The sequence below is a fragment of the Urocitellus parryii genome, chromosome 10 (assembly GCF_045843805.1).
Source record: "Urocitellus parryii isolate mUroPar1 chromosome 10, mUroPar1.hap1, whole genome shotgun sequence".
NCBI lineage: Eukaryota > Metazoa > Chordata > Mammalia > Rodentia > Sciuridae > Urocitellus > Urocitellus parryii.
Genome location: NC_135540.1, coordinates 70,082,079 through 70,106,453, shown reverse-complemented (window position 1 = coordinate 70,106,453; position 24,375 = coordinate 70,082,079). Strand labels below are relative to the sequence as shown.

Below are 24,375 nucleotides of genomic sequence, written 5' to 3'. Positions count from 1 at the left end.
GATGGACACTTGTATTTCTTCTTTTGAGAAATGTCCATTCATTTGCCCATTATTAATTAAATTACTCATTTTTTGTTGTCATTATAAAGGCTTTTGAGTTCTTTATAACTAACCCTCTGTCATATGAGTAGTTGACATATAGTTGCTCTCATTCTGTGGTGAAGGTTGTCTCTTCATCATATTGATTATTGCCTTTGCTGTGCAGAAGCTTTTTTGCTTGATATAATTCCACTTGTCATTTTTTGCTTTTGTTTCCTTTGTTTTCAGGGTCCTATCCAGAAAATTGTTTCTTGTCCAATGCCTTGAAGTTTATCCCTTTATTTTCTTCTAGTAAATTCGGAGTCTTAGGTCTTACATTTGGAATATTTAACATTTAAATTATGTTTTGTCATTGTTATTGTGAGTGTATATGTATGTACAAGGTAGCCTGTTCTTAATAGAGTTATAATGATATAATATTGATTTCAGGAAACTTCTGCATATTCTGATTCAAACTGTATAAATTCTTCGATTTTGCTAGCCTTTTCTCTCCCATGGAAATAGCTGGGAAGATAGTGGAAAAAAGTCAGAGTTTACTTTTAATCTTCAGGCTAAATTTCAATTTACTTAGACAAATTAGGACATAGCTACTTAGAAAATGAATCAATGCCTTCAAGCATACTAACTCAAACTCACAACTCTGATAATTGCTCTACAAAATAAGTGTTTATTTTTGTGTTATTTATATTTATCTATATCACTTAAGTAATTTCCATTTATATTCAGCTGTGGTATTCATAAGCTACACAGCAAGACATTTTACTTGTAATTTGTTATTTAGTTGCTACTGTTGACGACTTTCTATATGTGTGTGCTAGGAAAGTTAGGGGTGGGAGGGCAGGCTTGTGGCAAGAAGGTGCTGTGGTATTATTAGTGGAGGTGAGTGATATAAAGTTGAACCTAAGCAGTGTTGGTAAGACTGCTAAAGAGGTTATGGATTCATAATGTATTTTGTCAGAATACATACTCTTTAGTCATCAGGATTTTTTTTTTTTAAATTCCCAAGTGATTCCAATGCACATGTTAGGCTGAGAAGTACTAATCACAGATTAAGGGTCTTTGCAAGAAGAAAATTTAGTTTGACTTCTATGTACCTTGCTTATTTATATGAAGATTAATGCTAAAGCAGGAAACATTTTATTTCAAGCGGAGCATGTTAGTCAGCTTTGCATCACTGTGACCAAAACACCTGACAAGAACAACTCAGAAGAGAAAAAACTATATTTTGGCTCCCAGTATCAGAAGTCTCAGTCCTTAGATGACTGACTCCATTGCATTGGGTCCAAATTGAGGCAGCACATCATTGTGGAAAGAGTGTCACAGAGGGAAGCTGCTCTCCTCACTGCAGCCAGAAAGCAGAGGGAGAGCTGAGGGAAGGGGCCACAGGAAATATGCACCTTTCCATAGCAAGACTTCAGTGACCCATCTCATCCAGCCATGCTCCACCTGCCTACAGTTGCCACCTAGTCTGTCTATTCAAGCTAGGATGGGCTAATTAAGTTATAACTCTCACAATCCAATCATTTCACCTAGAATTCCTGCAGTAGCACAGGAGCTTTGGGTGGGATACTTCATATCCGAACCATGACAGGGAGTATTGTGGCTCCTGGTCAGCTTTGTTTATGTGAAGTTCAATGTTTACAACACCTAAACATGCAGTAGCAAGGTTTGCCATTGAGGTGTACACTGTCATCATTGTAGATAATTGTACTTATGGATTTATCCTGGGGACGGCATGAAAACAGTAACACCTAGAGGCCAGCAGAAAAGGAGCTTGGGAAATACGGCTACAAAATGGTGGCTAGAGGAGGAGAAGCTAAGGAGGTGCAGGGTGAAGACCAGAGAGACATCAAAGAGGCAATGAAATAGACTTGCCCATGAGAAGTATTAGAAGTCAGGAGTAAACCAAAATCTAAGATTTATTACCCAATTTGAGGGTGTAGTTACTTTCTATTTGAGGAGTCTATTATTTAGAAGCACCAAACTCAAACTGCTCACAATCATCTCTTTCTATGGCTCTATTACCTGGCTATATTTTCAGGTATTTTGTTACTTTGATCATCTTGTTTGTATAAAGGGAGCTCTATTTGTGTGTGTGTGTTCACATGCTCATGCTCACAGGGTCAAAATGTTTGTTTTACATGATTGGCTTTGTGAGGGAGAAGTTCTACCCAAGTAATTCTATACACATAAACAATTCTAGAAGTGGGAAGGAAAAGAGCAAATGTGACTATTGTTAAGCATGAACAACATTTTCCCAATATTGTTACTTCCACTTCCTCTTGAATTAGGGAATTTTGTGGAATGAGTATGTGACAAACAAGCGTCTGTGGAAGGATCCTGTGGCCACATTTAACTGCTAGCCATTGCCCACTGAATTCCCTCCTTTCCTTGGAAGAAGTTCTTCTCCAAATGCTTGTTCTATACCAGTGTTTCTTAACATGGGTTGCATACAAGAGTAAAATCTCATGTTCAGGTTATATCAGTCAGATTTGCTTTAGCTATCTCAGTCCTCAATATTTTGAAATACTTTCCAGATGATACCAGTGTGCAAACCAAGGTTGACAATCACTATATCTCTATTCAGCATTGTTTCCATTAATCTGTATTTAACTGACAGCATGTTTTTGTTTTTCTGCTAATATTTCATTACTTAATACTGTAATAGTACTATGAACAGTTTTCTAGGAAAGCTCACCAAATGTAGATTCATGGATTGTATCAGTCAGTCCTGACTACTATAACAAAATACCATAGACTGGATGGCTTAAAAAACAAAGATTTATTTTTTCACACTTCTGGAAGTTTAAAACTAAGATAGGGGTTACATTATGGTTAGGGGCTGGTGAAGGCTCTCTTATTGACTTGCAGGTGGCTGCCTTCTTGCTGGCTCCTCATGTGATTTTTCTGCAGTGTGGGCATGAAGGGATAGGGAGAAAGAAAACTCATAGTGTCTCTTTTTATAAGGACACTAATTCTGTCAGTCAAGGACCCCACTGTCATGACCTTGTCAGAACCTAATTCTCCCCCCCCAAAGGCCTCTATCTCTAAACACCTTTATATTTGTAGTTAGAGCTTCCACATTTGGATGTGGAAGAAACATGATTCAGTCTACAAAAAGATAGCTGTGTAGTTCTCTGCCATCAGCACTTTTAAACCAGGAGAATTGAATTGGAATGAGCACAAACTCAATGTATTCCAGGAGTTGGCCTGGAGGTGAAACAATCTTTTGATTTTGTACATAATTTAGTGGTGATACTTATGTAAGTGTTCACTAAATTGAGACATTTGAACAAGATGCAAGTTTCACTGCCAAAAAAAATGTACCAGTTTTGACAGATAAGTAATAAATAAGTTTGAACAGAAGCAGACTCTTCCAAATGGCATTTAGTTTAGTTTAGTTTAGAGCTGCTTAAACTTTGGGGTTAGCTTTTCTGTGTTTTGGTGAACTCAGGGGTGGAGCAGGTTGCTTAAGCAAGATATTTGGGGGCAGAGTTCATCCGGGCAGTGCTGTTGCATGTCTTCATTTTAATTTATGTTCTCCCTGGAGCCTGGTAGAGATGACATTATTATTTTCTTGCCGATAAGTCCACAATATCTTTAATAACTTCCTATGTGAATGCATTGGAAATTCATTCTATTCAGTTAAATCAAGGGATTGATTATACTGTGTTCTGTGCATGGTAACCAGAATGAAAAATTCCCATTTCTAATTATGAAGCTTAAGTGTTACAAGGTTTTGTCTATGTGGTTTTATACTTGTAATTATGGTGGCATTTGGATTTATCAGACTGTATAAGTATATTTATTAGGGAAGGAAGAGTAGGGTTACAGGATGAGCAAGGAGGGATTGTTTTCAGATCTTTTATTCCCATTCAGATTAGTAAAAGCCTATTGTGCATAGATTTATAAACAGTGTGACAAGTTTCCAGGAAGTGCAGAGAATATTCTTAAGATCACATATCTGGCAGGGTATTAAAAGTTAGACTACACAGAGAGTGTTATAAAGTTGAAAACTTGAGCATGGTAAGGAAATGTGTTGACAGGGACCAGATAGAGATATAAGCTAAGCTCAAGGGAGGGAAAAAAAGGTCTCTTGTTGTTCATCTATTCCCCCCCCACCACCAGGTATCCTGAGGCAGTGCTCACCATAGGTGTTCAGGAACTATGTAGTGAATGAATGACAGATTCCAGAAGGATCAAAAGATGACCCATGAGAAAACTAAATTAGATCAGTCATGGGAAGCTTCATAGAGGTCTTCAAGGTTGAAAACGGTAGTGAACACAAGGAAACAGGTTTCAAAAGCAAAGTCCAAGTACAATATGAGGGGTAAACAATTCCCATGTGTTGATCAAGTAAGCATATGTTACAGAGCTCCTCCTCATCTGGTAGCTTCTTTAACGAGCATTTTAGAGGCTCTCTCTCTTCTTTCTCTTTCTCTTTTCTATCACTGGATATAAAGTGTATGATTATTTTTCCTAACTTCTGAGCAAATTTTGTTACCAGGTGAGTGAAAGAATCTTGAGTCTATGTAGTGATTTTACATTACCGAGTAGTTTTGAAGTCCTACCAAAGGAACCTATCTGTGCGATGTCCTGTTCAAGTGCCTCAAATGGGATTAATTACAGAATCTACTGGTTGGATCACAGAGAGGGCCTAGAGTGTGGAGAGGTGTTGTTGTTGTTAACCAGGTAACAATTTTTATTCCCCATTATACATAGACTTTTGTCACAATTAGTCACTTCACTTCACTTTGGCAAAGACTAGATAAATATCTCTGAGGCAAAATAACATGTCATTGAAGGTGCATTAGGCTGTTAACACAAAACATTGGTATCTAGTTAATTAGTTGTATGTAGTAAAGTAAATATCAATGAATCAAAGTAGTGGCTTTTTAATCAGAGATATCAGGCTGGAGAGTTAGATGTGGAAGATTGTCATCTCACAGAGTAAACCTACGAAGAGATTTTTTCAGAGAAACCCCAGTCTCCCATTGCTCTAGGTAGCCTATTAGCAGCCACGGCAGAGTGACCCAATGTGAGCCACAGGACATGAATCAGAAGAGGCAAAGCATGTTGGAGTCCGTCCAAAAGTAATTGTTTCCTTCCATTCAGTAGGAAAGTACAAAGCCAAAATGAGAAAGCTGAAAAAAATGCAGAAGTCTCTGTTTCTACAAAGAACTAGGTTTAATGAAGTCCCCCCCAAAAGTCATAAAATTTTAAGTCTTTAAACCAAACTTGAATAGCCTTCGTTAATTGGGGGGAAAAAAGAAAACAGAAAATACATACGATCATTCTTTATTATTTCTATGTCATTTTCATTTCGGTGTAATTACCTGTGGCCATATATACTATAATATTAAAAAGCTAAGGCAAAGGATTATTTCAGGCAAGGAATAAAATAATCATCCCACTCCATCTCTCTTACTTTGATTCATAGCTCCAATGTTTTAATTCTTGGAACATCACTGCAGCTTTGATGTTAAGGACATTGCTGGTAGAGGAAGAATGATTCTGCTGCCTTCCATCCTTCACAATTTTCTCCGGGCCTCACAGTCTAACTTTGCAAGCTTGCCACCTAGTGTTCGAATGTTCTCAACACCAAAATGTTTCCCTTCTTCAGAAGCGAAATAATAGAGGAAGGAATTCAGGACGTTAACATAAAAACAGTGTGTTCCAGGAAAGTGAATGGAATGAATAAATCGTCAACGAAATTCTAAAACAGATTTCCTGTTAAATATGTTCCTTTTTTTCTTTATTATATTCTTTCTTTATTGCATTTACTCATAAATATTTAATATAGTGTTTATATAGAAATATAAATTATATATAACACACTCAACATATTGAAATATATATGTACTTATTTTGTATTTTGATTTTATATTTTTCTCTCTCCCTTCTTATAACTTTAGCAACATTTTGTCATTGAATCTAGAGGCAAAACAGATCCCATCCAGTCATGACAGTAGGTTGAATTAGAGTGAAGTCAAAAAGTGGAAGTAGTTTATTGGAACATTTGATTGCACTGCCTCTCCTGCCTCAGGCTGCAATTTTGTTACTCCTGGTGACTGCTCTTTCAAGGCAGGCACTTTACTATATAGGAACAGAGACATAGAAGGTTTGGATACTCGTGAAATGGACAGCTTTACCAGTAAACAACAACATACATGAATTTTTTTTGTCTTACTACTGAAACTATTATAGGTCCATCTTTTTTAAAAAAATTAGAAATTATTTTTGGAAATTAATAAGCCTGAACCTAGATTTCAAGAGGTCCTTGAGATGTGATTTTTATTCACAAATCTTTAAGAGAACCTCTTTATTGATATTGCCTTACCATTGACAATTTTTTAAAATATACTTATTTGTTAGAAACATAAAGTTAATGTAACATGCCCCATTAGATCAAATCATCATTTTAATATCTTCAAAATCACTCATGGTATGCTTATTCTGACAGACTCTAACACCCACACAAAAAAACCTCAGTGCTTGTCCCCAGGTAGGTAAAGCTCTGTGGCTCATGAAGCTGCTCCCTGCCACTCTAACCATATCCACCCCCATTGGAGGCTCTGAATTTCCCAGTCTTTAACAGGTCTTTAAGGGCACAAGGCTGCCTCCCTCTTCAAACTGTTTCCCTTCCTTTCTTTAAGCAGTAATGCACTTCTCCGTCCTTCTGCTCTCGGTTCACTCTACTACACCCTTCCAATCTTTGTCCAAGCCTCATTTCCTCAGAGAAGCCCACCCTATGCCTGGTTAGTCCTCTATTGTTATTAAACAACATCCTATAGTTTTCCTTCTTACCACCCACTACAACTCTATAATTACATAGTATATTATCATTGGCTTAATATTTGCTGCCCCCCTAAATTATAAATTATAAGCAGGCTTGAAAAATACCTTTATTTGTTAATTCCTGAGACCCTAGCCACTGTGTTTTCTATAGTGTCCAACACAGAATAGATACGCAGTAAATACTTGATGAAATCAATCCATGAGTTCAAAATTGAGAACTGAGAGGCACATTGTCCTAGCTCATACATATGGCATCACCATTGGGACAAGAGAGTACTCCCTAGTGCTGCATCCCAGCTTCTATCCTAAAGGCAGAGCCTTCCAGGGTCTTACCCACTCCTGAAACTGGGAGTATGGTGTAAGCTTTTACTTCTTACAGAATCCCCTGATTTACTCACTACCACATTTCCTGCCTCACTTATTCAACCTGCTTCTTTCCCCCCCCCAAATAAATAACTCCCACTCAAAAACAGTTTGGTTCCCCTCTTTCCTGTTATCCATATTCATGGATTAACATGGAATGGGAATACAGAGAAGAATATATACATTCACATTCAGTAAATTATCCTGCCACTCTGGTGTTCTGCAGGGGATAAATATAAATTATATGAGTTATGTAAAGAATATGTTAAAATTGTAATTGTTTATTTTCAGAGGATTTCCTTTCTCTTTCTAGAGGGATCTAAGAATTCCCAACTCTTTTAGAATAGTAGACAAGCAATTATGCTGAGAGCCAACATCTTCATAATGAGTTGTGCTTAAAAAGTGTGTCATACTAAGCTTCAAGTATCTGGAACCAATCACCAATGTCTCCCTAAAATGAGTTCAACATTTTGAGAGATGAAGTCAGGATTCAGAAGTAATGAATTCTAACACAGAATACAAACATACACAAACATAAATTTGGTATTTGTTGTAAAGTGTATTATATTTTGTGGCCTGATATATTCTCATAGTTTTCCAAAGCTAACACTTTTGCTTGCCATCCAATATACACATATGAATCAGATATAACTTTCCCACGTTCATATATGAATACACAATGAGTGGAACTCCACATCATGTATAATATGCTGAAATTCACTCTACTGATATGTGTATCTAAAAAGAACAAATAAAAAATACACACCTAAGCAAAATGCTTGAACTTTCAACTATTTTCACACCACGTGAAGGAGTCTGAAAGTGTCTTGTCACTCTCTCTTTCCCACCCTTGGTGGCGTCTAATAGACATTACAAAAGTGTGTGCTCCCTGGAAACTGGATTGACTAATTCAGTTGCAAACTTAGATAGAATTGGGACTCCTTGGCATATATTTCACACTAATAATAATAATAATAATAAACTAAATGATATAAAGTTACCCCCTAAAATACCTTTCAACTTCTGTCTCCATAGCAACATGGACGTGCACACGGTGGCCTCACTCCTTAAACTGTATCTTCGAGAACTTCCAGAACCAGTTATTCCATATGCTAAGTATGAAGATTTCTTGTCATGTGCCAAGCTGCTCAGCAAGGAAGAGGAAGCGGTAAGTTGATGCATTTGTTTTTAATAAGCTTTGGCATGCAGGTTTTGTCTGTGATTTTACTATTTAATTTGCAATTTTCCTCTTGTCCTATTCTTGGACATTTCCCCCATTCTCTTCATCACACACATTTAGACCTTCTATGCACAACTCAAGTCCCATTTCTGTTCCCTGTCTGATCAGAAAGAAGAATGTGGCTGAATGAATGAAATCAGTGCTTTATGGCACTTGGCTCCCCTAAAGGGTTGATTCATGGTCCTACATTAGGTCATATCTTCCAAGAAGAACACGGGCACCTTGTTTCATAACCTCCTTTGTTGAGTACCTCCAAAGTATCTCAAATAATGGCCTATAAACCAAATCCTACTTCCTGCCTATTTTTGTTAAAAACAGCTTTATTGAGATGTAATTACCGTACTATAAATCAATGGTTTAAACTTTATAATTCAGTACTTATATATTCTCAGAGTTGTGCAACCAGCACTAAAATTCAATTTTAGAATATTTACAAAATTTCTATTTCCCTAAAACAAATCTCAGAGCCTCTGTGAATTCCCCTTTCCCCAGCTCTTGGCAAATACTAATCTAATTTCTTCCCCTACAGGTATGCCTCTGCTGGACATTTTATATAAACAAGATCATTCAATATGTTGTTTTCTGTGACTAGGCTTTTTCGTCTTTTTCAAAGTTCATTCACATTGTACCATTTATCAGTATTTCATTTTTAAAATTTCCAAACAGTATTCTATTTCTTATTCATTCATCAGTTTTTAAATTTCCATTATTTGACTATTAGCAATAATGCTACTATGAACATTTATGTGCCAAGGTTTGCATGGAAATATGTTTTCATTTCATTTGGATATATACCTTAAAGATAGAATTGCTGGTCCATATGTAGCTCTATTTTTTTTCCAAAAAGAGTGTGAATTTTTAATTACCATCAGGCATGTGTGCAGATTCCAATCTCTTTACATCTCTGTCATCACTTACTATTATCTGTCTTTTTGACCATAGACATTCTAATACATGTCAGGAGTGTATCATTGAGGTTTGAATGGCGTTTTCCTGATGGCTAATGATGCTAAATATTTTTTCATGGTGTTTATTGGCTATTTATATACTTTCTTTGGAAAAAAATATCTATTCAGATTAGTTTCCTATTTTTAATTGCATTACAACCATCCCAGTCTCTCAGGTGATTGATTCCAGGCCTCCTTGCAGATACCTAAATCCATGAATGTTCAAGTCCTTTACATAAAATGGTGTAGTGTTTGCATATAACCTAGGCATAGCTTCCTGTGTACTTTAAATCATCTCTAAATTATTTGTAGTACATAGTACAAAGTAAATGCTGTGCTAATAGTTGTTATTCTGTGTTGTTTAGGGAACAGTGATAAGAAAAATGTCAGTACTGTTCAGTACAGATACATTTTTTTCCTAACATTTTTAATCTGCAGTTGGTTGAATCCATGAATATGGAGGACCAACTGTATTTGTCTTATTTTTGAGTTGTAAGAATTTATATAGTTAAATCATGTTCCTTATCAGATATATGATTTGCTAATATTTCTCCCATTTAAATTATTATCTCTTCATTTTCCTGATGATGTCCTTTAAAGCATAAAACCTTTTTCATTTTGATGAAGTATTTCATGTATTTTATTTATTTTTATTTGGTCATTTGTGCTTTTTGTGTCATGTCTAAGAAGCCTGTGTTTAAGAAAAAGTCATATTTACTCCTCTATGGTCTTCTAAGAATTTTGTAACTTCAACTCTTACACTGAGATCTTTGTTCCATTTTGAGCTCATGTTATGATGCAGGGAAAGGAGCCAACTTTATTCTTCTGCATGTGGATATCCAATAGTCTCAGCACCATTTTTTTGAAGACTCTTCTTTCTTCCATTGAACTCTCTTGCCATAATTGTCAAAAACTGCTGCCTGTTTTTACAAATGCAATTTTATTTTTGTTGTTGTTTCATAATATCAACTGTGGCTGTTTTTGTATAATAACAGAATACTCAGGTAGTTATAACAGAGACCATGTGTCCTGTAAAGCCTAAAATACTTACTAACTGACCCTTTACAGGAAGAAGAAATCAGATTGCATTATCAATTGGCTTTTCTAGGGCCATTTACATTTTAGAGGAAGTTCTACATGAGAACAGAATAAATTAATCCCTTGTGAACTTTCCAGGAAGATCAGGCTTTCCAACTCTCTTTGTGTCGCAACTAATGATATACTGTAGGCATGACCAATCCAGAGAGATTGAATAGTCAGTAGGCATGTGTTTATCAACCTTCTAGGCATGGTGAAAATGGGAAGGACCTTCACTACAACAATGCTATTTTTTGTTTTCAACTAATGAGTTGAAAACTCATCAGTCATTGTGAACAACTGTTAAAAATGTTAAAAGAGCTTCACTTAAGTCTGTTTCTCTACAAATAATACATAACACTGGGGATATGTTCTGAGAAACATCTTTAATATGTTTCATCATTGTGTAAATACCTTAACATGTACATATACAAACTAAGATGCCCATACCATCATTAGATGGATGATATAATCTTTTGGACCACCTTCCTATATGTAGTCATGATTGATTGGCACATTATTGTACTATATTGACTGCAGTTATGGGAAATATTTTAAATACTTATACATTTCTGAAAATATTTCTAAAATATTCCCCATAACAGTGGAACATCTTCAGGAAAGACTCTTTCACTGATAATAGGTGCTGAAATAAAGAACAATATTGCTATTTTCTACTTACTTTAATAACAAGACCAATACATAGATGACATTAATTCTCTTCTTCTTTGTACTCAGGGTGTTAAGGAATTAGCAAAGCAGGTGAAGAGTTTGCCAGTGGTGAATTACAACCTTCTCAAGTATATTTGCAGGTAAGAACCCTCATAAAGACAAAATTAAACAAAATAAGACTATATTTAGCCTGTCCATAACTATACTCAACAATGAATAAAACCCCTTAACTGCTCTAAGCTCCTATGTTAATCTCTGAAAAATTAGAAGGTTTGATAAGGCTACCTCCAAAGTTGCTCTGAGTACTGCAGTTGCTTACTTTTGTAATTTGGAAATCTCTCTTGCCTCCACATATTAAAGATAAACATTGCTTTGAACTTCCGTCCAAGTTGTTTGTGCCGTGTAGGGAATGGCATTGTAGGAAAAGGAGCAGGGATCCTGGCCTGAGGTGGATCTGCGTGGGAATGAAGGTCCCCATCAGTGACTACCCCTATGTCTTTATGCAGTGTTCTTATCCTTTCTGAGTTCCAAGGTCTTAATAGAGTTTGAAGGGAGTCTGGGTCGGAGGGCCTGGCGCGACAGCAGCTAGTCAGGTGCCTGGGAGACCCCAGCCCTGCTGTCTGGGCCGGGGGGCGGGGGGCAGTACTCAGGGGGCGACCGTCGCTCCCCCCACCTGAAGCGCTCCGGCTGAGTTTGAGGTGTTGCGACACGGGCGACTTCAGCTACTCACACACGCCGCTCCCACTCCAGCCGCGACTTCGGCCCCCATTCTGGCTGGGGCCGCAGCTGCTCCCGACGTGCTAGTGGCGACGGCGGCGGTGGCCACGGGCACCAAACCAGGGCCATCGCTCCAGCCTCAGCTCACTTCCCCTTTGGCAGTGGCCTAAAATATTTCTTAACCACATTGAGTGCTTAAGAACTTTATGATAATAAAGGTACAATATGGAATGTAAAAAAAAAAAAAAAGACACAGGTTGGCAGATTGGATTAAAAAGCAGGACCCAACATTATGCTGTCTCCAAGAGACTCAACTTACAGGCAAAGACATCCACAGACTGAAGGTAAAAGGATGAAAAAGACATACCATTCAAACTGTACTCATGAACAATCAGGGGCAGCTCTTCTCATATCAGATAATGTGGACATTAAGACATAATAAATCAGAAGAGAAAAAGAAGGTCACTTCATGCTGCTTAAGGGAGCATATCAAAAACATAATGATTGTAAATATTAGTCCCCCAAACAAAAGAGCATCTACATACATCCAACAAACAAAATTTTTAATTTAAAAAATGAAATCAATATTATATATCAACAAAACACTAATACTAGGTGATTTTAACACACCTTTATCATCACTGTATAGATCCTTCAAACATAAACTAAATAAGGATTTTACAGAATTAAAAAATAAAATTTATAAGTGGAACTAATAGTCATCCATGAAATATTTCATCAATCAATGACTTGTTTCACTTTCTTATTCTTAACATCAAGTGGAAAATTTTCTAAAATAGACCATGTTTTAGGTCATAAAGCAAATCTTTGCAAAATAGAGACAATACCTTGCATTCTATCAGATCATAAAGGAATGAAGTTAGAAATCAATGATAATATTTTTTTAAAAAATCCACTTTAACACCAGGAGATTAAATACTACACATTTGAATGATGAATGCACAGTAGAAGAAATCAGAAGAGAAATTTAAAAAAATTACAAGTAAATGAGAATAGTAATACAACATATCAAAATCTCTAAGTTCATAGCATTGAGCTCATATAGTATAATAATAGAAAGATACCAAATAAATAATCGAACATTACATCTCAAGGTCATAGAAAAACAAGAACAAATACACCAATACCAAAATCAGAAGAAGATAGGAAATAATTAAAACCAGAGCAGAAATCAATGAAATTGAGAATATAAAAAAAAAAGATCGGAGAGATCAACATAAGAAAGAATTGGTTTTTTGAAAGGATAAACAAGATTGATAAACACTAACAAAAAGAAAGAAGGCAAAAAAAAAATTCAGGATGAAAAAGGAAAAATCACCACAGAATCTATTTTGAAAATTTATATCCCAATAAGCTAGAAAATCTTGACAATGTTGACAAAAACATTAAAAAGTGCATCAAGATCAAGTGGGTATTATCTCAGAGACGTAAGTTTGGCTCAACATACAGAAATTGATAAATGTAATTTGCTATAAAAATAGACTTAAGGACAAGAATCACATGATAATATCAATAGTTGCAGATAAACCATTTGACAAAGTACAGCACCCATTTATTTTGAAAAACTACAGACAGAAGAAATTTAACTGAACAATAAAATGCTATATATGACAAACCCAATGCCAACATTGTACTGAATGGAGTAAAACTGAAATCACTTCCTCTAAAAACAGAAACAAGGCAAGTATGCCCACTTTCACAAGTCCTTTTCAAAATAGTCCTTGAAATTCTAGCCAGAGCACTCAGGCAAGAGAAGGAATCTGTAGAAATGCAAATGTGAAAAGAAGAATTCAAATTATCTCTGTATGCTGATGATATGATACTACTATATTTAGAAGACTCAAATAACTCCAGCAGGAGACTTTGAGAACTCAGAAGTGAATTCAGTAATGTAACAGGATACAATATCAACACTTGTAAATCAATCGTATTCCTATACTCTAATGATGAATCAACTAAAAAATAAATTAGAAAGACTATTCTATTCACAATAGTCTCAAAAATACTTGGAAATAAATCTAACAAAAGTGTTGAAGGATCTCTACAATAAGAAATATAGAACTCTTAAGAAAATAGCTGGGTTCGGTGGTGCATGCCTGTAATCCCGGTGGCTTGGGAGGCTGAGGCAGGAGGATTGTGAGTTCAAAGCCAGTCTCAGCAAAAGTGAGGCAGTAAGCAACTCAGTAAGACCCTGTCTTTAAATAAAATACAAAATAGGGCTGGGGATGTGGCTAAGTTCTTGAGTTCCCCTGAGTTCAATCCCTGGTACCACCCTCCCCCCTCAAAAAATAAAGAAAATAATTGAGGAAGACCTTAGAAGATGGAAAAATCTCTCATATTCTTATATAGGCAGAATTAATATTATCAAAATGGCATTCTACCAGAAGCATGTACAGATTCAATGCAAATCCCATCAAAATTCCAATGACAATCTTCACAGAACTATAAGAAGCACTTATAATATTTATTTGGAAAAATAAAAGACCCAGAATAGCCAAAGCAATCCTAGGCTAGAAGAGCAGAGCAGGAGGCATCACAATACCAGATCTCAAATTATAGTACAAAGCTATTGTAACAAAAACAGCTAGCACCAAAACAGATATGAAGGCCACAGAATAGAATAGAAGACAAAGAGACAAACCCACACAATACAATTATCTTATACTAGACAAAGGTACCAAAAACATATGTTGGAGAAAAGATAGCCTTTTTAACCAATGGTCCTGGAAAAACTGGAAATCTATATGAAATAGAATAAAATTTAACTCCAACCTCTCACCCTGCAAACATGTCAACTCAAACTGAATTGGAGACCTAGGAATTAGACCAGAAACCCTGCACCTGCTAAAAGGAAATGTAGGCCCAACACCAGGAGTCTGGTCCCAGTGCAGTGATGGTGGCTGCGGCATCACTGGTGGCCCTGTGGGGACTCCAGTGGCTTCAGTGTGGAGCTCTGTTAGCGGTGATGGTGACAGCTTGGGACAGCAGGCCTCAGAGTCAGAGGGTGACTGGAGGCTGTGATGGCCTCTGCAGTGGCTCCTCCAGGCAACTGGTATTGCTCCTTGTAGGGCCTGCCTGCCCACAAAGCAGGGCGCAGGAGGCGGTGGTAGCCAGACACCTGCTGAGGACCTTATGCTGCCCATTCCAGCAATGCCTGGCATTGGCCTGGAGCCCACCAGGCTGCTCACCTAATCCTTGAGTTCACCCTGCCCCTCCCTGAGTTGCAGCCTCTGAGGGATGAGTAGGCCTGCTGCCAGCTGGGGCAGCCTTTGGAGAAGGCACCCACCCTCCCCAGCTACATCTCCCCTGGGCTGGGGTAGCAGAGTGCAGAGGTGGGAGGTGGGGGGGCCTAGAAAATCCTCACCCTCCAAGTGCATCCCTGGGCTGGGACAAGGTGGAGGGCACAGGTGGCAGTGGGAGTCTAAGGGCAACGAGTTCTCTGTCTTGGTCTTCTGCCACCCCCAGCCACAGAAATGCACTTTGGGGGTGAAGATGTCCTAGGACCTCTGCTTTCTGCACCCACAGTCCACCCAGGAAGTGGCTGGGGATGGTGAGGTTCTCTCTCAAGACCGCCCCAACCTAGCAGACAACCTAGTTCCTCAGTAGAGAGGCTATATCAGGCGATGGGGTGAGCAGACACACACAGTGGGCTCATGGACAGAGCGAGACATGGCAGCTGTGGCAAGCATAGGGTCCAGGGCAGCTGCCTGGGTACCACCGCCTCCCGCATTCTTCTTCCTGAGCAGGCCAGTCGACCATGCACAAGACCAGGGCCTGGAGCCTCCACCACAGAGGACATCCCAGCTACTGGTTACCTTATCACTCTGACACCCACTATCCCATGCCCTTGCTGCCATGCCAGCCTGGAACTCTTCGCTGCAGCCAACCAGACTCCCCACATGGCCACTGGATGCCACTTTCACTGTCCTGCAGCTGGACCCCAGTTACTTCTGCAGGATGAAGATGCTCACTGCTGGACACTGCCTGTTGTTGCTGCCCCTGCTTCTGAACTCTTATGGTGCCACCACCATTGTGCAGCACTCAAACTTCCAAACTCCAGATGGACTCCAACAATGCCCACCAAGGCCCCAATGTCATCGTACTTTACACCACACCTGGTGCCCGACCCCTCTACTGAGGATGGACCCCTGATGCAGCTGCATGTTGCTCCTGCACCTGCCAGACCCTGGAGCTCCGCCCTGCTGCCACCAGACTTTAACATGGATACTAGACAGTGACACTCAGTACTGGTGCCCACTTCATTGCAACTGCCAGAGTTTGGTCCATTATGTTTTTGCCAAGAAGCCCCTCTCCATAAAGAAAACGTGCAAGGCAAAAAAACAAGTGCTGATGGAGAAGCTCTTGCAAGTTATCTAGAAGGTCTTGCTAAGCTATTCGATGAAGATGTGTTGTGCTTGAGGTATTGGTGTCTGAAGTTCAGTTATGGCAGTGGTGGCAAAGGCAACTGAGGAGTCTGTAGGTGGCAACGTCAAGCCAGGCATCCAGAGAGTTGCATTCTCATCCTCTGGCAGTGGCAGGAGTCTGGTCCCAGTGCAGTGATGGTGGCTGCGGCATCACTGGTGGCCCTGTGGGGACTCCAGTGGCTTCAGTGTGGAGCTCTGTTAGCGGTGATGGTGACAGCTTGGGACAGCAGGCCTCAGAGTCAGAGGGTGACTGGAGGCTGTGATGGCCTCTGCAGTGGCTCCTCCAGGCAACTGGTATTGCTCCTTGTAGGGCCTGCCTGCCCACAAAGCAGGGCGCAGGAGGCGGTGGTAGCCAGACACCTGCTGAGGACCTTATGCTGCCCATTCCAGCAATGCCTGGCATTGGCCTGGAGCCCACCAGGCTGCTCACCTAATCCTTGAGTTCACCCTGCCCCTCCCTGAGTTGCAGCCTCTGAGGGATGAGTAGGCCTGCTGCCAGCTGGGGCAGCCTTTGGAGAAGGCACCCACCCTCCCCAGCTACATCTCCCCTGGGCTGGGGTAGCAGAGTGCAGAGGTCGGAGGTGGGGGGGCCTAGAAAATCCTCACCCTCCAAGTGCATCCCTGGGCTGGGACAAGGTGGAGGGCACAGGTGGCAGTGGGAGTCTAAGGGCAACGAGTTCTCTGTCTTGGTCTTCTGCCACCCCCAGCCACAGAAATGCACTTTGGGGGTGAAGATGTCCTAGGACCTCTGCTTTCTGCACCCACAGTCCACCCAGGAAGTGGCTGGGGATGGTGAGGTTCTCTCTCAAGACCGCCCCAACCTAGCAGACAACCTTCCTCAGTAGAGAGGCTATATCAGGCGATGGGGTGAGCAGACACACAGTGGGCTCATGGACAGAGGGAGACATGGCAGCTGTGGCAAGCATAAGGTCCAGGGCAGCTGCCTGGGTACCACCGCCTCCCGCATTCTTCTTCCTGAGCAGGCCAGTCGACCATGCACAAGACCAGGGCCTGGAGCCTCCACCACAGAGGACATCCCAGCTACTGGTTACCTTATCACTCTGACACCCACTATCCCATGCCCTTGCTGCCATGCCAGCCTGGAACTCTTCGCTGCAGCCAACCAGACTCCCCACATGGCCACTGGATGCCACTTTCACTGTCCTGCAGCTGGACCCCAGTTACTTCTGCAGGATGAAGATGCTCACTGCTGGACACTGCCTGTTGTTGCTGCCCCTGCTTCTGAACTCTTATGGTGCCACCACCATTGTGCAGCACTCAAACTTCCAAACTCCAGATGGACTCCAACAATGCCCACCAAGGCCCCAATGTCATCGTACTTTACACCACACCTGGTGCCCGACCCCTCTACTGAGGATGGACCCCTGATGCAGCTGCATGTTGCTCCTGCACCTGCCAGACCCTGGAGCTCCGCCCTGCTGCCACCAGACTTTAACATGGATACTAGACAGTGACACTCAGTACTGGTGCCCACTTCATTGCAACTGCCAGAGTTTGGTCCATTATGTTTTTGCCAAGAAGCCCCTCTCCATAAAGAAAACGTGCAAGGCAAAAAAACAAGTGCTGATGGAGAAGCTCTTGCAAGTTATCTAGAAGGTCTTGCTAAGCTATTCGATGAAGATGTGTTGTGCTTGAGGTATTGGTGTCTGAAGTTCAGTTATGGCAGCGGTGGCAAAGGCAACTGAGGAGTCTGTAGGTGGCAACGTCAAGCCAGGCATCCAGAGAGTTGCATTCTCATCCTCTGGCAGTGGCAGGAGTCTGGTCCCAGTGCAGTGATGGTGGCTGCGGCATCACTGGTGGCCCTGTGGGGACTCCAGTGGCTTCAGTGTGGAGCTCTGTTAGCGGTGATGGTGACAGCTTGGGACAGCAGGCCTCAGAGTCAGAGGGTGACTGGAGGCTGTGATGGCCTCTGCAGTGGCTCCTCCAGGCAACTGGTATTGCTCCTTGTAGGGCCTGCCTGCCCACAAAGCAGGGCGCAGGAGGCGGTGGTAGCCAGACACCTGCTGAGGACCTTATGCTGCCCATTCCAGCAATGCCTGGCATTGGCCTGGAGCCCACCAGGCTGCTCACCTAATCCTTGAGTTCACCCTGCCCCTCCCTGAGTTGCAGCCTCTGAGGGATGAGTAGGCCTGCTGCCAGCTGGGGCAGCCTTTGGAGAAGGCACCCACCCTCCCCAGCTACATCTCCCCTGGGCTGGGGTAGCAGAGTGCAGAGGTGGGAGGTGGGGGGGCCTAGAAAATCCTCACCCTCCAAGTGCATCCCTGGGCTGGGACAAGGTGGAGGGCACAGGTGGCAGTGGGAGTCTAAGGGCAACGAGTTCTCTGTCTTGGTCTTCTGCCACCCCCAGCCACAGAAATGCACTTTGGGGGTGAAGATGTCCTAGGACCTCTGCTTTCTGCACCCACAGTCCACTCAGGAAGTGGCTGGGGATGGTGAGGTTCTCTCTCAAGACCGCCCAACCTAGCAGACAACCTTCCTCAGTAGAGAGGGTATATCAGGCGATGGGGTGAGCAGACACACACAGTGGGCTCATAGACAGAGCGAACATGGCAGCTGTGGGAAGCAGAAGGTCCTGGGCAGCTGCCTGGGTACCACCACCTCCCGCATTCTTCTTCCTGAGCAGGCCAGTCGACCATGCACAAGACCAGGGCCTGGAGCCTCCACCACAGAGGACTTCCCAGCTACTGGTTACCTTATCACTCTGACACCCACTATCCCATGCCCTTGTTGCCCTGCCAGCCTGGAACTCTTCGCTGCAGCCAACCAGACTCCCCACATGGCCACTGGATGCCACTTTCACTGTCCTGCAGCTGGACCCCAGTTACTTCTGCAGGATGCAGATGCTCACTGCTGGACACTGCCTGTTGTTGCTGCCCCTGCTTCTGAACTCTTATGGTGCCACCACCATTGTGCAGCACTCAAACTTCCAAACTCCAGATGGACTCCAACAATGCCCACCAAGGCCCCAATGTCACCGTACTTTACACCACACCTGGTGCCCGACCCCGCTACTGAGGATGGACCCCTGATGCAGCTGCATGTTGCTCCGGCCCCTGCCAGACTCTGGAGCTCCACCCTGCTGCCACCAGACTTTAACATGGATACTAGACAGTGACACTCAGTACTGGTGCCCACTTCAGTGCAAATGCAGCCAAACCCTTGTCACTATGGCAGATGAAAACACTCATGGCTGGATGCATCTGTTGTTACAACCACTGTTTCTGGATTGTTTCACTGTCACTGCCACCATGAGTAGGAATCAAGGATCTCCCAAGTGACAGCTGCATGCTGACACCACCACAGTCACCCCCACCCCACGCCAATACTCGACTCCTGACTTTCGACGCCTGATGCCCTATGCCCAAAACAGCTGGATGCTGCTCTTGCCACCATATGCCACCTTTTCATGATGGTGCCATTGCAGTGAATTGAGCCCAAGGATGCTTCTCTGCTCAAGATGTATAAGAGCTGGGAAACTGATCATTCTCCCTTACAGTCACCTCACCAAGTTCCACTACATGCTGCCTGCCTTTTGTCACCCCAGGACCAGACACCAGTCCTCAGGACCCTTGAGGAGTTGTGGCTCTAACTCAGAGAACTCATCCAAAAAAACAAGTGAGCACTCTAAATAAAGGCTGCAGTCCTCACAGCAGGCAGTGGGTGGGACTAGGTGGGTCCAGCTCACTGGTGAGAGGGTGGGGTTAGAGCCTGGGAGCTGCTGGCAAGGTCTAGACCTGATCCTGTAGGGCAAGATAGAGAGGGATCTTTGGCTGCTCTGGGAGTCTAGTCCTGGAAGAACCTTCTGGTCCTTTCTCCTGAACTTTCCGTGGTGTCTCCTTCTCCTACTCCTCCACTCTTCCCTGAGGAGACTCTGTGTCCTGGACATAGGGTCATCTGGGCACAGGTTCTCTGGGGCAGTGGTGTGAGGCCCCAGTACATTGCAGCAGGCTGGGGACAGCCAGACTGGCCATACCTGGACTTGTAGGCAAAATAGCCTATTAGGAAAATACCCTCCAAATCTACCAAATTTAGCCTAACACTGGCTTCTTCCAAGAGATTATCAAGAAAGGAAAAATAGAAGTAAGCAAGTTTGTCTGGCTAAGGGGTGGTGTGAGGAGAAGTAAAGACTTCAGATTGGGTAGAGCTGGATTTAAATCCCTCTTAACTGGGTGACCTTGACCAGGGTGCAGAACTAAGTACAACCTTGGGTTTGCATCTGGTAAGGTAAAGTTGGTGAGGAGGATAAGCCAGGGGTAAAATTAAGCTGTTGAGCAGTACCTAAACTTTGGGAGCCAGGAAGGCATTTGACATGATTTCCATGCAGAAATATATTCTGAGATTAAAGTCAACGCACTTAGAGGTGCACCTTTGGAAGGCAACTGACCTGTGAGCAGGCGGTTGAATTGACTTCATTTTTTAGATGAAAAAATAATATATGGAAGATCATAAGCCGATGTTGGGTCGGGCTTGTGAAATTATAGGCTGTTTTCAAATTTGTTTAAAGTTACATTGACTTAGATCTACATAGTTCAAGCCTCCTGGGATATCCCCCACCTCTTGTCACACCCCCACATAGAGCACTATCTACAATCCCTTACTCTAATTTTTAGAGTGTCACCAAATATGTCAATGCATGTATGTACATATGCAGAGATATACATTATGTAATACTTTGTTTCTTTTAGCCTGCTTTGGAACCTCCTGAAAATAAAATCTCTTATTCTTACGCACATTCTTTTGCAGCTTTCCCTCCTTAATTTGTACCCCTTAAGCTGAGCATCAGGAAGAAGGAAACACCAGAGAAACTCAAAGATCCGAAGGACACCAACCCTGCTCAAGTCACTCTGGAAGCCGACTAGCCTGAATGTGCCCAAAGCTTGAGGAAACATCAGCCCTGCTTCAGCCACTCTGGGTTGGATGTACAAGGTGAAAGATATACTAACCAAAAGGAAAATGGACTGTTTCACTCTTATCCTGTCATTGCCACCCCTTACTTCTGTCATATACAGAGTCCTTTGTTTTGTCTTGACTCTAGGACTGATAACAATCAAACACATAGTTAATAATATCAGAAAACAAACACATGTACCAGTTCAATCCTGAAAGGGCATTGCAGTTGAGATCCAAGCTCACTATTTGGAGGATGGTTTCCTTTTCTTGGTGGATTCAAAAGCTTAATTGACATAGCATGGATTGTGCTCTGAACTTGTGTATTGCTTCCATGTTTGTTTCCTCTTTTCATTAAAACTAGTGGTTCTACAATAGAAGCAGGTTTCCTTTTTAAAAAAGAGAAACAAGAACTATGATATTACATTATATAAAACTTTAAGCCAAGAAGATAATAATGCCCTTTGACTTAGAGGATTAAATAATGAGCATCAAAGGGGGTAATGCTGTAGTTTTCAAAAGACTCCCACCTTAATTGTAACACACAAGTCTCTCTCCTAATCAAGAAGAGATTATTTTAAGAAGTCAACAAAATTTCCAGAGCACTCATTGTGCTTTGAGCTCCTTTTTGTTGTAAAGGCCAGGTTTCTCTTTCTTGTAAGAGTTAGGCCTGCAGGGCTGGGGTTGTGGCTCAGTGATAGAGCACTTGCCTCGCACATGTGAGGCCCCTTGTTCAATTCTCAGCACCACATAAAAATAAAGGTATTGTGCTCATCTACATCCTAAAGAAAAATAGTCTCCAATCAAGTTTTTTGATGTGTGAAAATTTCTGTTTTCTGTGTAAAACATTGTGAAACCTCTGTTTAACCTATGAATGTGGAACAAAGTTAAGTTATATTAAACATTGTGCTGTGTAACCACCCACTGCAATGTTAGAGAATTTCCAGACCTGGGGTCCAGAGATTGTTTGGTGTTATCCCTTCTGGGTTGCTGCAGCTTAAATAAATCTGCTTCCTCCAAATTCCTCAGGTGTCCAGACTCATCTTTCCTGCATCAATGCCTGCTTGAAATGCTAGAATGTCCTAATTCTTGAAGGGCCTGAAGAGACAGTCTCTCAGACTCTGTCACAGTATGAATTCTAGAAAAAGTAATTCATCACAATGAATCTAATTTCAGGTTTCATTATAGGGACTTCCTGGATGTAATATCAAAGTTGCATGATAAAACTTGTCTACGTCTATTGAGTTGCCATAATATACCCCATAAAGATATATAAATGATATATTTGAATAAAAATTTAATCTGGGGGAAAATATGTTTTGTGAGAAATCTAAAGCCATGCTTACATTTTGTGTTGTTTTAAATATTATGCTGAAATAATATTAGATTATATTATTTCATTTTTGAATCTGAAAAAGACATCAGAATTTTGTACCATAATATTGTCAAAAAGGGAAAATTTTATTGATTAGAAATATGCTTTCCTGTTTTTAGAGCTAACAGTTGAATTAAAGTTTTGCACCAGACACCAAGTCCATCAGAACCTCAGTCTGGTGAAACCACATCTTGGTGCCTGCCCAGGCCAGTGCCCAATAGCAGGTCCCAGAAGTAAATCAGGCTGGCTCTTCCCAGAGCCCTCTGGACAGAGGTTGGCCTCCTCCACTCTTAGTGTTATTTTTTCTCTGATTGCTTGGCTCCTCTCCATGCTCTTCAAGCTGTCCTCTCCCATCTTTGTTGTTCAGTGACATCACCTGTCATTCATGTTTCTATAGACCTCTGAGGAAGAGAAAATCCACATGGATTTCAGAATGGCTCAAGATGTAAATGACTGGTCATAATTGGACACCCTAAAAGGGGATGGTATTGATGGCACAGGGGTATACATCTCATGATGGGCCAGAAAACTCATTTACAGAGCAGCCAAAGGTCTATGTAGATCCATAAAATGGCCACAAACAACCTGAAAATCTAGGTAGTAACTCATCTGGAGCAGTCATAACCTCTTTCTGCTGGAGAAATATCAGTGGCTTCTTTTGGAATTGAATTAGGTGTGAAAAATAGCTCCTATGCCATTTGGTTAGGAAAAATGGTAATGATGATGAAGGTGATAATGCAATAGCTTATATTCATAGACCACTTTGCATACATTATTTCATTGAATATTCACAAAGTCCTTTCACTGACTGTCCTAGTCAGTTCTAGCTGCTACAACAAAATACTCTAAGCTTAAGAAACATTTATTTCTCCCCATTTGGGAGGGTGGGAAGTTCATGGTCAAGGTACTGATAGATTGAATTCTTGGAAAGAGCCCTCTTTTTGCTCATAGCTGGCTGCCTCTCACTGTATTCTCAATTGGTGGAGAGCAAGTAAGCCCTGGTCTCTTTTTGAAATTCTGAGAAAACTAATCTCATCTTGGGAGACATGCCCCGCGCCTCCCCCCCCCCCGCCACCACCGGCCTATCGAAATCTGGTTACCTCCAAATGGCCCCACTTCTCATGCCATCACATTGGCATTAGGGCTTCAACATGAATTTGGAGGAGACACAAACATTCAGTAGGAAATGCACTGTGGAGTCTTGGGCATATTCTGTATCTTCTCTGTGCTTCTGCTGCCTCATAAAGAAAAAGGATGGTAATAACTCCTGATCAATGTGTGTGTGTGTCTGTGTGTGTGTGTGTGTGTGTGTGTATGATTACATTGAATTAAAAACAGGTGATTGGATGATATATACAAGTAATCCTCGATCTAAAAAAATGAATATACAAACACAGGTGTCAAAATAAAAGCTGAAACCAAGTTTAAGAAAAAATTTCAGTGTGGGAATAGAAAATATTTCCCAGGAAGAGGATAAAAATGGAGTTTTTTCCTGATGATATCAACTTTTCAGGAGATCTAATAGATACGCATGAAATTTAACATGATAATTTAGAAACAACGATATATGCTTATATTATACATGTATTACTTTATTCTGATTCCACATTTAGAAATCAATTTTAACTAAAACTCATCATAGTCCTCTCCAACATTGGTGTTTTTTTACCCTCTCCAAAACAAATTTGGAGTCTTAAAGGCAGTTTCCAGGACTTGGGTTCTGTTCCCTCTAAGGCGAGGGAAAGACGGGTCCTTGTGAATCAGGATGATCTTGACAAACCACAGTGAGGCCTT

The 24,375-nt window shown here is 41.3% G+C and overlaps 1 long non-coding RNA gene across 1 annotated transcript; it reads left to right on the top strand.

Annotated features, from left to right (window-relative positions):
- Nucleotides 1-8,254: 8,254 nt before the first annotated feature.
- Nucleotides 8,255-22,194, top strand: LOC144257305 (uncharacterized). The gene is made up of 3 exons (XR_013344423.1): nucleotides 8,255-8,368; nucleotides 11,203-11,276; nucleotides 21,063-22,194. It is a non-coding gene; the product is annotated as an uncharacterized LOC144257305 (long non-coding RNA).
- The last annotated feature ends 2,181 nt before the right edge of the window (nucleotides 22,195-24,375 follow it).